The sequence below is a fragment of the Lygodium microphyllum genome, chromosome 11 (genome assembly GCF_053477565.2).
Source record: "Lygodium microphyllum isolate KBCC chromosome 11, Lygodium_microphyllum_v1.1.10, whole genome shotgun sequence".
Lineage (NCBI taxonomy): Eukaryota > Viridiplantae > Streptophyta > Polypodiopsida > Schizaeales > Lygodiaceae > Lygodium > Lygodium microphyllum.
The window spans coordinates 72,702,950-72,719,572 of NC_141145.1; the positions used below are offsets into that span (position 1 = coordinate 72,702,950).

The 16,623-nt window shown below is 42.7% G+C and overlaps 1 protein-coding gene across 4 annotated transcripts in view; it reads left to right on the forward strand.

Moving 5' to 3' along the window:
- LOC148028953 (acyl-CoA thioesterase II) overlaps window positions 1–16,623 on the forward strand; it is a 235,417-nt gene that overhangs the window by 15,670 nt on the left and 203,124 nt on the right. The window lies entirely within an intron of this gene.

Consider the following 16,623-nt stretch of genomic DNA (forward strand, 5'->3'; position numbering starts at 1 on the left):
ACGGATGTAGGGATCCTTCACTTCTTTCTAGGTCTGGAGATCTATCAGATGGCACAGGGCATTTTTATCTCGCAGCACAGGTACATCTCCGAGCTTCTTTCGGAGTTTGATATGGCTGAGTGTCGGCCTATCTCATGCCCTATGGACCCTGAGTCCAAGCTTTTGACAGCTGGCGTTCCTCTTACCGATCCCACCCGTTACAGGTGCCTTGTCGGCTCTCTTATCTGGCTGCTTCACACTCGGCCGGATATCTCCTTTGTGGTGGCTTTATTGTCTTCCTTTATGCAGACTCCTACCCAGGATCACTGGCAGGCGGCCTTGCGGGTTCTTCGCTATTTGCAGGGGACTCGATCCTTTGGGATCATGTATGGAGATGGGATTACCCTTTCTGGATGGAGTGATTCTGATTGGGCAGGTGATGTGGATTCGCGACGATCCACTACAGGTTATGCTTTCACCCTTGGATCTGGTGCTGTCTCTTGGAGCAGCAAGAAGCAGCCTACTGTGGCACTTTCTTCTACAGAGGCTGAGTATCGGGCCCTATGTTCGACCGCTATGGAGGCAGTTTGGCTCCGACGCTTACTCGCGGAGATTGGCTTTTCCCCAGACCGGACCTACGGAGCTGCGCGTGGATAACCAGAGTGCTCTTGCTCCGGCCAAGAACCCGGTGTTTCATGCTCGTACGAAGCACATTGAGGTTCAGTATCACTATGTTCGAGAGCGGATCGTGGATTCGGAGCTGGTGGTGGTCTATTGTCCTACGGCGGCCAATGCAGCTGATCTCTTTACGAAGCCTTTGCCTCAGGCTTCTTTGCTTCATCACATGCGGTTCTTGGGTCTTCAGACTCTCCCAGGAGTTGAGAGGGGGTGTTAGCCTGCTCTTATTTAGTCTCAGTCTGTCATCTCCTGGTTGTGAGCTCCTGTCAGAGTCTGACAGGAGACAGAGGAGCTCTGTCAGTGTGTTTTCAGGCTGCCTTAGTATGTATGCAGCCCTGGGCATTTTACAGCCCAGATCTGGGCTGTTTTTGGGGTGACTGCCCATTATTTTGGGCAGTCGGACCAGTTCTGGTCAGTCGGACCAGAACTGGCCAGTCGGACCAGATCTGGCCAGTCGGACCAGATCTGGCCAGGTCGGCCAGTTTAGCTGGTCGGCCAGTTTTCTGGCTGGGGGCTATTTATAGCTGCCCCCCCCAGTCAGTCCAGCATTCATCTCATTCATGCTCTGCAGGTTCAGCACTGCTCCCTCCGTCTCCGTCTCCGGCATTGGTGCTGCCTCTGCTTCCAGTCTGTCCTGGTTCCCTCACTGACGCTCCGGGCTGCGTGCAGGGACTGTTCTGTCCATTCCAGTGTATTCAGCATTCATCTCAGTCAGTGCAGATTTTCTTCCTTCATTCTCTGCTTCATCTCTCCTCTCCTCTGTGTTCGTGTTCTTCTTTCGCTGCGCACTCTCACAGTCTTTTTGGGGCTGGAAACGGAAACCGAAAATGGGAATGAAGAAGGGAAATTGTATGGAATGATGTGGTTTCTCAACAGATGTCAAAGATATGGTCATCCCCAGGATGGGCATAGACATCTACATGGCAGTTTAGGGCTGTTTATGTAGTCACATTTTGTTCTAGAGCAGGTCAAGCATTAGTTGGTGTAGTTGCCACATGTTTGGGCAGCGATTTGGGTAGCCAGGCCAGGTCGGGCAGGTTGTCTATTACATTAATAAATGTAACTTATGGGAGATAGGCGCGAGGGATGACCGTCCGGGGGCCTTGGGCACCCGAACGGGGTCAAGGGGAGCCTAGAGAGTAAGTGAGTCTAAGAATAGTAGGACTCACCTGAAGCGGACGGCTGGTAGTCGGAACTAGGGAGAGGAGCCAGCAATCTTCTAGGCGAGGTTGGGTGGTGAATGGAACCGTCTCTCTCGTGCTATTACAGAGGGGTCACTGTATGGTATCGAAGACTTTAAGACAAGCAATCTTATACTGGTATCAAAGCCGTCGGGTCCCGTCTTTTGGAAAGAGCCGTTGGGTCCCGTTTTAACTTGAGGCGAATGCTTTCATGTTGGCATGATGGTCTCACACCCTATCAATCTTCAATTTGAGCTTGGATTCGAATCCGTGTTGGCGCCGTCGCTAGAGTTCGTGTACTTGACAGATTACGTCAGCATTGGCCAGCTGTCGCCTGATAGACCTGACGTTGGCCAGCCGTCGCCTGACAGATTACGTCAATATTGGCCACCGTCGCTTGATAGATTATGTCAGTATGGGCGAAGTCCTGTTTGAAATATAGCTGTGGGTATAGCTGGTTTACATGTGACCTGTGTGGGGGGGGGTGTGTGTTTAATCCCCTCCTTATTATGTGTTCCTGCCCGACAGGCTTCATTTCAACGCGACCGGCTCGGTTTGGAGGAAAGTCGAACTATTCCTCACTTTTTTGGTTATCGCTAAACTGTTAAAGCCATCAACAGCTGCCCTATCAGTATAATCAGGGAAGTACTTCATTTTGTACGCAAACTTCTTATATTTGCTTTCTAATTCCAGTGTATTAATGGAGGGTAAAGAGAAAAAGGGGATGACGGAAGATTCTAGTTCTGGGGACCATCCTATGGTGGATCCCCATGAAACAGAAATTCAAGAAGAACAATGGGAAGAATTTTTTGCTACACGAGAACAATTTGATGATTTAACTGCTCGTGTGCAAGCACAGGGGGTTCAAATGGAGTTCCTAACTCAAACACTCACATAAATAAAATCTCAATTAGCCTTGTTACTAGAAAGGGATAAAAATAAGGTAGAAACCTCGGATATTCCATCTTCATCGAAAGATCTAGATGTGACTATGCGAGATCCTCGGGAAACCCACCAAAAGTTAAGGGATAACCCAGTGTTAAAAGATATAAAACCCCCTCAGTTTCTCGGGGAGGAAAAAGACAGAAATAAAGACACTATCTTTAATTTTCTCCAAAAATGGGAAGATTTGCACAAACTTAAAAACCCTCCACATCTCCAAGCATTGGAGGCCAGTTTAACTTTGGGGCCAAAGGCATATAAATGGTGGAGAACTTTAAAGGAGGCAAATAAAATACCTGAAACTTGGGCTCAATTTGAATCGGTCTTTTTGAAAAAATTCCTTCTTGAAAATGAAATGGAAAGAAATTGGGAAGATTGGGATTATGTGACAAAAGGGAAGACCTTTGCTGACATATCTGGAGGAGTATCGTGAGATAATCCTCAAATTGGAAGGAATAGATGAATTTCAAAAGACAAGAGGATTCATTAGGGGACTAGATAAGGCCTGTAAAAAGGAAGTGAAAAGGAGTTCACCTAAGACGCTTGAAGACGCAATTAAATTTGCATTAATCAATGAAGATAATACGTGTCCAAGTACACTCACTAGTCTCACTGATACGGAGCCCAAGACTAAGGAATTTGAAACCTCAAAATTCATAGGCAAATTTAAAAGGAAAATGCCATTTCTTAAGGGCAAGAGATAACCCTTTGAAAAGAAACAATATGTAAGGCCAAAGTTAAGTCAAGATGACTTTGATAAGGCCAAAAAAGAAAGGTTGTGTTTCAATTGCCTATCCCCTAACCATGCTGCTTGGAATTACCCTCAAAGGAAAAAGAGGGAAGATAAAGGAAAGGATAAGGACAAGGGCAAGGGAAAAGAAAAACAAATCCATGTAGTGCAGACCTTGGAATTAAAGGGGCATGGAAAGTATAAATCTTTAGAGGTCTTGCACAAGGATGTACAACACAGGTGTTGTATGTCAACTTCTATGTGGCAGCCTACTTTTGGACCACATGATTTAGTTAGAGTGCATGGATTGATAGCTGGAAAGAGGATTAGAGTCATGATTGATGACTTTGCCACCCACAATTTCATAAATTATGCACTTTTCAAAAAATTAAAACTTCCCCAACAAAAGAGTTGGCATCAATATATTGTTCGTATGATGCAAGGTCAGGATAATAAAAAATGGAATACAATGGTATCCAAGTTGGAAATCGAGATCCAAAGATATAAAGATAAACTTGATTTCCAAATTATGAATATGGAAAGAGCTGATATTGCTTTAGGGAGGGAGTGGCTATGGGGATTGGAACCATCCTTAAAACGTAGTTATCATCATAATACACTGGAATTTGAAAGGGACGGTAAGACTTTTGTGATTCAAGGTGAACATGAAGTATCTGATAACCCTTTGTTGTGTTCCACTGAAGTTCAGAAGCTGATAAAGAAGGAAGCTTGTGAGGTATATATGTTATGGTCCCTTCATGTACAAAACACTTTTACTTTCTGTAATATAAAGCAATAATTTTCTTATGTTTGTGAGTTGAATGTAAGTAATGAATTAAGTGGTTTGTTAGACAAATTTAAAGATGTGTTTCCTTCTGATTTACCAAGTGGCCTCGCACCAGATAGGGATGATGTAAATCACCCAATTGACACAGATAGAGATACACACCTTATTTCTAAACCACCTTATAAGCTAAGTGAAACACAACACCAAGAAGTTGAAAGACAAATTAAGGATTACCTTGATAAAGGGTTTATACAACCCAACAATTCACCTTGGGCTTCGCCAATTTTGTTGGTAAAGAAAAAAGATGGTTCTATGCGACTTTGTGTTGATTATAGAGCACTTAATAAGATAACGGTGAAGAATAAATTTCCTATGCCCAGAATGGAGGATCTTTTTGATTAATTACAAGGGGCAAAATTCTTCACAAAGATAGACTTAAGATCATGCTATCACTAAGTAAGAATTAAGGCACAGGATGTTCCTAAGACAGCATTTCGTACTAGATATGGGCATTATGATTTTTTGGTGATGCCTTTTGGCCTCACTAATGCACCAACTACTTTTATGAAGCTGATGAATAGTGTGTTACGGCCCTATCTAGGACACTTTGTAGTAGTCTTCTTGGATGATATCTTGATCTTTAGTAAATCAACAGGACATTTGGAACACTTACTACTAGTATTCCAATTGTTAAGAACACATTCCCTTTATGCGAAGTAAACTAAATGTGAATTCTTCGCACAAGAGGTCAAATATTTGGGGCATATTATCTCGAAAGAGGGAATCAAGATGGATCCAGAAAAAGTAAGAGCAATTATTGAATGCCCATCTCCAAGGAATCTGGAAGAGCTGCAGATCTTCCTAGGTTTATCTGGATTTTATCGTAGATTCATTCGAGATTATGCCAAAATAGCTGTTTCAATGACAGACCAACTTAAAGGGAAAGGGAATAGCTTTAGTTGGGGAATAGACCAAAATGAAAGTTTTCAAAAACTTAAGGTAGCTATTGCTACAGCTCTAGTACTATTAATTGTGGATTCCAATAAACCATTTGTGGTTGAAGCCGATGCCAATGATAAGGCGATAGGCACGGTCTTATTACAAGAAGATTGACCAGTTGCTTTTGAAAGTAAGAAATTAGACCGTGCAAAACGAGAGAGAGCCGTATGCAATAGTACATGCAATAAAGAAATGGAGGCACTATCTGTAGGGTGCCAAACTTTTGATCTTGTCGGATCATGAAAGCATTAAGTTGCTTAATGACCAACCGGATCTACAAGGGCGTAAAGCGAGATGGGCCGAACTCCTTCAAGAGTTCGACTACAAAATAAGGTATAGAAAGAGGAAGTACAATATAGTGGCTGATGCACTCAGCAGAATGCCCATCATAAATGAATTGAGTTTTACTCAGTTCACTTGCGATTTACTTGAATCTTTGAAAGGGAAATGCGAGGTTGATCCGGCATATTCCAACATATGGGAAGCAATAAATAATGGGGATCCAAATGGAAGAGCCTCCACCGAGGAAGGAATATCTGAGGATGTTCATAAAGGAAATGGAGCATCAGGGGTTGCTCAAATGAGATTCAAGTGGAAGAATTTTACCATTGATAATGGTTATTTACTCTACAAGGGTAGGGTATGTGTCTCGAAAGATGAAGAAATAAGGCACCAGATACTCTTTGAGTGTCATAATACCCCTAGCTCTACAAGGGTAGGGTATGTGTCCTGAAAGATAAAGAAATAAGGCGCTAGATACTCTTTGAGTGTCATGATACCCCTAGTGCGGGACATCCAGGAGTTAATAAGACTTATAGTCTTATTAAAAGGCAGTTCTATTTGGGGCATATTATCTCAAAAGAGGGAATCAAGATGGATCCAGAAAAAGTAAGGGCAATTATTGAATGGCCATCTCCAAGGAATCTGGAAGAGCTGCAGATCTTCCTAGGTTTATCTGGATTTTATCGTAGATTCATTCGAGATTATGCCAAAATAGCTGTTCCAATGACAAACCAACTTAAAGGGAAAGGGAAGAGCTTTAGTTGGGGAATAGACCAAAATGAAAGTTTTCAAAAACTTAAGGTAGCTATTGCTACAGCTCTAGTACTATTAATTGTGGATTTCAATAAACCATTTGTGGTTGAAGCCGATGCCAATGATAAGGCGATAGGCGCGGTCTTATTACAAGAAGGTCGACTAGTTGCTTTTGAAAGCAAGAAATTAGACCGTGCAAAACGGAATTATTCTGTTTATGAGAGGGAGCTATATGCAATAGTACATGCAATAAAGAAATGGAGGCACTATGTGTACGGTGCCAAACTTTTGATCTTGTCGGATCATGAAAGCATTAAGTGGCTTAATGACCAACCGGATCTACAAGGGCGTAAAGCGAGATGGGCCGAACTTCTTCAAGAGTTCGACTACGAAATAAGGTATAGAAAGTGGAAGTACAATATAGTGGCTGATTCACTCAGTAGAATGCCCATCATAAATGAATTGAGTTTTACTCAGTTCACTTGTGATTTATTTGAATCTTTGAAAGGGAAATGCGAGGTTGATCCGGCATATTCCAACATATGGGAAGCAATAAATAATGGGGATCCAAATGGAAGAGCCTCCACAGAGGAAGGAATATCTAAGGATGTTCATCAAGGAAATGCAGCATCAGGGGTTGCTCAAATGAGATTCAAGTGGAAGAATTTTACCATTGATAATGGTTATTCACTCTACAAGGGTAGGGTATGTGTCCCGAAAGATGAAGAAATAAGGCGCCAGATACTCTTTGAGTGTCATGATACCCCTAGCTCTACAAGGGTAGGGTGTGTCCCAAAAGATGAAGAAATAAGGCGCCAGATACTCTTTGATTGTCATGATATCCCTAATGCGGGACATCCAGGAGTTAATAAGACTTAATAGTCTTATTAAAAGGCAGTTCTATTCTCAAAAGAGGGAATCAAGATGGATCCAGAAAAAGTAAGGGCAATTATTGAATGGCCATCTCCAAGCAATCTGGAAGAGCTGCAGATCTTCCTAGGTTTATCTGGATTTTATTGTAGATTCCTTTGAGATTATGCAAAAATAGCTGTTCCAATGACAGACCAACTTAAAGGGAAAGGGAAGAGCTTTAGTTGGGGAATAGACCAAAATGAAAGTTTTCAAAAACTTAAGGTAGCTATTGCTACAGCTCTAGTACTATTAATTGTGGATTCCAATAAACCATTTGTGGTTGAAGCCGATGCCAGTGATAAGGCGATAGGCGCGGTCTTATTACAAGAAGGTCGACTAGTTGCTTTTGAAAGCAAGAAATTAGACCGTGCAAAACGGAATTATTCTGTTTATGAGAGGGAGCTGTATGCAATAGTACATGCAATAAAGAAATGGAGGCACTATGTGTACGGTGCCAAACTTTTGATCTTGTCGGATCATGAAAGCATTAAGTGGCTTAATGACCAACCGGATCTACAAGGGCGTAAAGTGAGATGGGCCGGACTCCTTCAAGAGTTCGACTACGAAATAAGGTATAGAAAGGGGAAGTACAATATAGTGGCTGATGCACTCAGCAGAATGCCCATCATAAATGAATTGAGTTTTACTCAGTTCACTTGCGATCTACTTGAATCTTTGAAAGGAAAATGCCAGGTTGGTCCGGCATATTCCAACATATGGGAAGCAATAAATAATGGGGATCCAAATGGAAGAGCCTCCACAGAGGAAGGAATATCTGAGGATGTTCATCAAGGAAATGGAGCATCAGGGGTTGCTCAAATGAGATTCAAGTGGAAGAATTTTACCATTGATAATGGTTATTTACTCTACAAGGGTAGGGTATGTGTTCCGAAAGATGAAGAAATAAGGCGCCAGATACTCTTTGAGTGTCATGATACCCCTAGTGCGGGACATCCAAGAGTTAATAAGACTTATAGTCTTATCAAAAGGCAGTTCTATTGGCCTGGAATGAATAAGGACGTCCTTGACTATGTGGTCAAATGTAATAAATGCCAGGTTAATAAAGCTGAAAGATTGAAAATGGGAGGACTTCTCCACCCATTAGAGATTCCTTCGGGAAAATGGGAGAGTATCTCCATGGACTTTATTGTTGCATTACCCAGAACACAGAGGGGGCACGATTCTGTGTGGGTGATTGTGGATAGGCTAACCAAAATGGCTAGGATTATTCCAACTTCAACTGATGTTAAAACACTAGAATTGGCTAGATTGTTCGTAGAGAACATATACCGATTGTATGGCCTTCCGGCAAATATAGTTTCTGATCGAGATAGAAAATTTGATAGTCAATTTTGACGTGCTGTATTTAGGAAGTTGGATACTAAACTTAGCATGAGTACGACGGACCACCCACAAACTGATGGGCAAACTGAAAGGATTAACCAAATCCTTGAAGATATTCTCAGGGCATATGTAAGTAAAAGGCAAACTAATTGGGAAGAGTATCTACCGATAGCAGAGTTTGCATATAATAGTGCCAAGCACTCTTCCACTGGATATAGTCCATTTATGTTAATGTATGGGTTTCAGCCTAGAGCTCCTCATGCAGTGGGACTGCATAAGGAAAAGGTTCAGGCAGCTAAGGACTTTTTGGAGGATATGAATAGTATGTTAAAATTTGCTCAAGAAAATATTAAGAAAGCTCAAAATCGAGCTAGAGCTTATGCAAATCCTCACCGAAGAGACATCTCCTTTGAAGAAGGAGAATTGGTCTATCTTAAGGTGCCTGAACAAACTAAAACCATGAAAACGGGACGATGTCCAAAGCTTTCACCCAGGTATTGTGGTCCTTTCACAATACTTAAAAGGGTGGGAGAACATGCTTACAAGCTCCAACTACCTGTTGGTAGTAAAACACATCCAGTTTTTCATGTAAGTAAGCTAAGGAAGAAGCTGGGTGATTTAGACAATCTAATCTTAAATGATAACATTGAGGAGCTATAGATGACCAATCTAATCCACATGAACTAGAAAGAATATTAAATGTTTGTAATAGACAAACAAGGAATACTATTTATCAAGAATATTTGGTCAAATGGAAAGATTGTTCAGAAGAAAGCTCAACATGGGAGCGAGTAAGTACTTTAAGGAAAAGGTTTCCCAATTTACAGTTGGACCTTCCAAGTATTGTTTTCGAGGACGAACCCGATTCTTAAGGGGAAGGAAATGTTACATTAATAAATGTAAATTATGGGAGACAGGTGCGAGGGATGATCGTCCGAGGGCCTTGGGCACCCGAATGGGGTCAAGGGGAGCCTAGAGAGTGAGTCTAAGAATAGTAGGACTCACCTGAAGTGGACGGCTGGCAGTTGGAACTAAGGAGAGGAGCCAGCAATCTTCTACGCGAGGTTGGGTGGTGAATGGAACGATCTCTCTCGTGCTATTACAGAGGGGTCACTGTATGGTATCAAAGACTTTAAGACAGGCAATCTTATACTGCCACATGGCAGGACATCATTTTCATGGCAGCAGATGATTATTTTATTATTATTTTGATGCAATTGGACTGATCAACAGTAGTCATCCAGTTTACAACTTTTTGTGTGTGTGTGTGTGTTCACGTCTTTCTTTTAGTCTAGTTATATGCTTCTATATTCCTTGCACTCTGAACCCACTCCTCCCCTTTGTAACAACCCCCCCAAAACACCCCCCCCCCCCCCCCCCCCCCCCCCTAAAACCACAAAACGCAAATGCAAAACCCAAAAGTGAAACACATAGAGAAGAAATTGTGAAGTGAATGATGCGAAGATATGCTAGGGTTTGTAGTCAGGAAACTTAGATGTACGACCAAGATTGAAACACAAAGACGAGCAAAACTCAAGCCCTAAACGCAAAATGCAAAACACAAAAGCTCAAAACTCAAACAGAGAGACAAACGGAGAGAAGAAACTTTGAAGTGAATGAATGTTGTAAATGAATGCGAGAGTGTATAGAATGCCCAAGGAAAGAGCAATGTAGTGTTGGAGAGTGGCGTCCATCGGAGATAGATCCCAAGTGCTACGACTACGAGTCGGAGATGATAGAGTACTGAATAATGAAGGGCAGCAAGCTGGTCACCAAAACACAACAGTTGGAGGTTGAAATCTTGTAAACGTAGCAGTGTATTACGAGAGAAGGCTGAAAACTGGTCACTGGAGGTAGAGAATTATTAAGCAATAACAAGAGAGGTGTGTGCTGATGTAGACAACTTGTTGGACAGCAAAAATGCAGGTATTGTAGTAGTCGCCTGGTGGGAGAGATGGTTGCAGCCAGGCACCATATGTTAAAAACGCAGGCTGATCAAGTGCTATGGTGTATCAGTAGATAGAGACCTCCAAACAGCAGCGTGATGGTTGGAAACAAGCCGCCTAGGGCTGGATAGTGATTGGAGATGGCTAGATAGCAGATGGTAGGTGGTTGACAACTGAAATCTGCACGGTAGAGTGACAAACTTGCACAAAAGGATCAGGTTGAATGGTGGGCAGCTTGTCTATTTATAGATATTGGGTGCCTCAAAAATTAGGGTTTTAGGGGATCACTGAAATTCTCTTGAACCACGCACCAAATTTGCGTTTTTCTTTAATTAAGCGTGTTTTCAAGCTGTTTAAAAATGTTAATCAGTTGTAAAGTGTGTTTTAGCTCAATATCCTCTCTTAGGCCCAAAATTGAGCCTAAAAGGAAAGCCCGACAATGTTTATCCCAAGGTGTCTCACCCCAAAGTAGCTAGGCATCGGACAAAGAGTGCATGTCGGTTGTCCAATGGCCTGCCAAGACTACAGAGATGATGGTTATCTTACCAAGGGAGTCTTACGTAGTTACCCTAGAGAGGACAAGGCATTGGACAAAGGGTGCTCATTGGTTGTCTAGTGGCCTACCAAGACTACAGAGATGATGGTTTTACCAAGGGAGTCTAAGTAGTCACCCTAGAGAGAACAGGGCATTGGACAAAGGGTACTCGTTGGTTGCCTAGTGGCCTACCAAGCCCTACAAAGGTGGATGGAACCACATTGAACTTTTGTGTGTGTGTGTTTCTTTGGGTTGTTTTTTTTTGTGGTTATTGAAAATTAATTTTATGGGTGGCGGCCAATTAAGTAACAATAATCAAGAAGAGAGTAGGGATAGTACACCCAATACATCACAAAAGAGTACAAGCTTACCCAACCACTTGAGGACGTGGATGATGAGGAAAAGGTGATGGAGTATCATGTGAAGAAGGATGGTGGCGTAATCCACTGATGGAAATAGCTTAGGATCCGTCCAGTGGTGCTTTGCACAATGGGATGCATAGTATGTTACATGCTAAAGAATGCTCATATAGTAGGTGCTACTTGGACAACATCCCTCCCGGGAAAATTGTTCACTTGCCCAAGTGCCCTAGTACAAAGATGATGAAATCATGTAATGCATAGAAGGTACAACAGGGGGGGAAAGGCCGATGTCGAAGACAAGTGCCGAAACGTGTAGAATACCAAGAATACCAAGAAGGGAAGGAGTCCTCTCCCAACCTGGATGTCAATGCCAGAGAAGGAAGAGGAGCTGGATGATGTTGGTTTTCATTTGGTGCCAAGAACCATACGGATGAAGATGATGAAGCATGTCTATTGGAAGAGTAAGGATAGAAGGCATTGCCAAGATAGCATCAAGAGAGATGCTAGACGATCCTCCGCAGGAGGAGAAGCCTCCATGGTGGTAGAATAGCAAAACTCCAAGTAGATAGAGCCATGAAAGAAATGGTACACATCGCCTGTCTTCAACTCAGATAGGATGGGTGCAAGCCTGCATGTTAGCCCTTTATTGAAATACGAAACCTTGCAAAAGAGATCAAAATTTGCAAGCATAAAGGTAAGTAGTGAGATGCTCCAAAAAACAAAATTGACAATAAAGAAAAGCAAAGCTAAGTGCAATGCAATGAGTATCTAAGTATGCAGCGGAAGTCTAAAAAGGGAAAGGCTAAGAGTGTGGCCACCATTGTGTGTGACAAGGTGGGGAAGTGGTCCTAGAAGGTGTAGTGGATGCTCTAGGAATGGATGCATAAAGTACAATAGGCGAGCCACTAGCAGACCAATCAATGAATCCTTCAGGAGTAGTGAAGAAGATTGGTTGTTGAGACTGTTTGCGTGCCACATATCCAGTAGCCGTTGGGGCAGATGGAGCATATGAGGCGGCAGCGGGAGACGTAGCCCCACTGCATTGGCTAGTAGGAGTGGAGGTAGTTGTAGCAGTGTGCTGTGGTTTTCTAGGAGGAAGACCCTAGGCCTTGGTACAACACTTGTTGTTCACATGGCTTGACCTCTGATAGTGTGTGCAAAACCTATTTTTCTTAGGTATTTGCTGCCAAAGAGGTTGTGTTTCTTTGGTTCTATCGAAGGAAGCGTTGTCACCCTTGTTTTGGCTTGCCTTTGCATCTTGCAATTTCTTGCCACCATTGTTGGTTTTCCCTCCCAAAGAAGAGGCAACTAACCCTTGCTCCTTAAAATGGATGTGTGTGGAGGACTTCTTGTAGACTTGATCATGTAGCCTTGTGTAACGCAAGAACTAGCACTCAAACTTGTAGAAGGTCGGCAATCTAGGAAGTAAGATAATGTGCTAGATAAATTGGAAGTAGTTGTCGGGCAACTTGTTTACGAAGAACGTAACCTGATCCTTATCTGGCTTCAGGGAGCCAGTAGTGGCAAACTCAACCGCCCATATTCAGCCAACTTGACTTTTAGATCATCCCCTTTCTTAATGAAAAACTCCTGAAGCTTAAAATCGTGATTGATATGTCGAGTGCGATCTCGAGCCGCATAGCGGTCAATGAGATGACTTCAACGCTTAGATGCGAGGGAAAAATGCTGTAATTGAGAGTGAAATTCAAGAAGTAATCCTCGCATTAATTCAACATTGGATGTAGCATTGTGGGCTCTTCATTGAAGGGTGTGATTAGGGCGAGCTAATCGAGGGTTCGAGCTCGGTACTAATGACAAGGTCCCAAAGTCCTTGAGATTCAAGCACTTGTTGTATGAAGTTCGAATTCTACTCATTAAAATGAATCTTATCCATAAAGGCATTTTTGGCTGTTGCAACAGGAGTGGTAGCGCTAGGAGATGGAGAAGGAATGTAATGGTGATAGGGTGAATAGGGGGGATAGGGTGGGGGAATGGAGTACACTTGGGAAGGAATCTTAGAGTACCCACTATGCATATGAGAAGTGTGCCTAGAGGATCCAAATGTGGGCAAGGGTGGGGCATGGTAACCGCATGTGGAGCTCAAGGTGGAGGGATAGGGACACGTGGAGCAGAGGATGGAAATCCTTGCGTAGAAGTGACCCAAGGGATGTTTGACGGCAATCCATAACCAGAGGATGGATATCCCTGTATCTGAAAGGTCATATGGGGGAATTGTGAGAATTCAAGGGTAGTGAGGGGGATGCCCATCATAGCCGTCCTAGAGTGGAAGGATGTGGTAAAATGGGGGTAGGTGGAAGGCACAATGTACGAGTAGTAGTGGTGAAGAGGGATGAGAATTTGCAAAAAGGGATGAGGCTAAATGGTGGGTAGCCTATCTATTAATAGATATTAAAGGATGCCCCAAAAATTAGGGTTTTTGGGGCATCACTGAAACTCTCTCGAACAGTGAACCAATTTGCATTTTTCATTAATTAAACATGTTTTGGGGTTGTCTAAAAATATAATAAGTTGTAAAGCGAGGGAGACCATTAATGTTTACCCTTAGGTATCCTACCCCAAAACAGCCAGGGCATTGGACAAAGGGTGCATGTCGGTTACCCAATGGCCTACTAAGACTACAGAGGCGATGGTTATCTTACCAAGGGAGTCCAAGTAGTCACCCTAGAGAGGATAGGGCATTGGACAAAGGGTGCTTGTCTGTTGCCTAGTGGCCTACCAAGCCCTACAAAGGCGGATGGAACCACATTGAACTTTTCTTTGTTTGTTTTTTTTTTTGTGGTGGTTGTGGAAAATTTAATTTTATGGGTGGCGGCTAATTAAGTAATAGTGGCACAAAAGATGGGAGTAGGGATAGTACACCCCATACATCATAGAACAATACAAGCTTACCCATCCACTTGAGGATTGTGATGAGGGAAAGATGATGAAGTATCATGTGAAGAAGGATGGTGGCGGAATTCATCGGTAGAAACAGCTTAGGATCTGTCTAATGGTGCTCTGCACAATGGATACACAATATGCTACATGTTGAAGAATGCTCATGTAGCAAGTGCCAATTGGATAGTGTCCCTCATGGGAAAATTGTTCTCTTGCCGAAGTTCCTTCATACAAATATGATGAAATTATGCAATGCATAGGGAAAGGTACAATGGGGGGAGGGGGGAGATTGATGTCGTAGACAAGTGCCAAAACATGTAGAATACCAAGAAGGGTAGGAATCCCCTTTCAATCTAGATGTTGATGCCGAAGAAGGAAAAGGAGCCTGAGGATGTCGCTCTTTGTGTGGTGCTCCAAAAATGCTTAATTAATGAAAATCCTAAATTAGTGTGTTGTTTGAGAGAGTTTTAAAACAGTGTGTGTTACAACGTCCCGAAACTTTATATAAATAGGTAGGTTGTCCTCCATTCAGCTCAATCTCGTTTTTGCAGGTTTTAGGTCCTCTAGCTTCGCTGCCCACACTTTGTTCGTGGAATCTCATCCAAAACTATCCATTGCTGTCTACATCAGTTTGGTGCTTGTTTCCAGCCTCCATTGCGCAGTCTACATTGATTTCTATTGCATTTGCTGATTAGCCATAACATCTATAGCTTGTGAACTACTGAATTGTTGCATTTGTGATCTATAGCTATTGTACGGACTGCCATGTCATCATACATGCATTTTTGCTAACGTCAGCCTGCTGTGTCATCATACCTGCGTTTTTGCTACGGTTAGCTTGCCATGTCACCATCAGCTTGCTGCAACTTTTTTCTCTCCTTAGGTACTTACGTTTTTAGTCTTTGTCTCTCCTGATTGCCCATCTATATTAGAACCTTAGAGGCTGCCTTGTTGTGTTTCGAGATCCATTCGGAGTATGACACACTCTCTAGCTCATTACCTTTGCCTTGGTCCTTGAGACAGAGGAGTTCGAGGTTTAACATTCATTCACTGCATAGTGTGTTCGCTGTATGAGCACTATATTTTCGGGAAACATTCACTTGAGTATTCTTTGGATTCATTATCTTTGAGTTGCACCAACTCTAATTGTATTTTATTAGTTTGTGCTTTGTCGTACGATTGGTTTTGTGTTTTCTATTTTTAGAGCATTTCTTCATATGGTATTAGAGCCAAGTTCTCTTTGAGATACCTAGGACTTTGATTAGAAAGTTCATCCGCAAAAGCTGAAACAACAAAAAGGTTAGATGACTTTGAACACTTCCATACCACTTCAGTCTCCATAGCCAAACATGTCCAAAAACAAATTAGGAGTGGGTCTCCTAGCTTGCCACCCATTGATGGATTTGGCATGGCTGGAGAGACTTCGGATTACCATGGGTATAGGGCTCAACAATAGATTGAAGGTAAGAGTGAGTTTTCTCTTTTAGATTTGATGCATAGAGCTAATGATTGTGCAGGAAAGATGGAATCTCCACCATGGACTGGCAATGCGCAAGTGGAAACTAACACGGGCTATACACCACTTCCATCGTAGCATCCCTTCACTTCCTTTTCCTTCAAATGATTTTGTTTCTCATGGTCAAACTGGAGTAGGTGCATCCACATCCATCTCACAATCATCTTTTCAATTTGTTGCATTTAATAGACAAAAGAAACCCACATAATTTTCCACTTCGACACCAATGAAAAATCTTCTTGGGCTCCTTTTCATGCTACTATATTCTGCTGTACCTTCCTTTCAACCTCCATTAAGTGTACCACATGTGCCATCACACACCACCTCGTGGGGTTCCGCACACTTAGGCATAGCCTTTAAAACATCTCGTTCCACATATTTGGCTAGTGTACCTGTGACCGAGGCTCAGCCTTCTCCACACACAATTTCGGGCTATCCCTTTGGGAATGCATCCCAAACATACTGGAGTGTACCCTAGTTGGTACTGTAGTTTGCCTTCATGGCATTATCTGGTGGACCGACTAGTCATTCTTCTATTCCCTAATCGACATTTGGAGAGGGCTCACGTGTCCTAATGTCTCAATCTCCACCATGGGTACCTTATGGAAATATTCATGCTTGCATACCTTTGCATGAATCAACACTCCTTGGGTACTCATGGTCTATTTTTGCTTACCTACCTAATCCATCCCTCTCCTATCCACCACTACCAAATCCACCTTATCCACCTCCATATCCTACATTGTCTACCTATCCCCCACTAGCATCCCATTCATTCT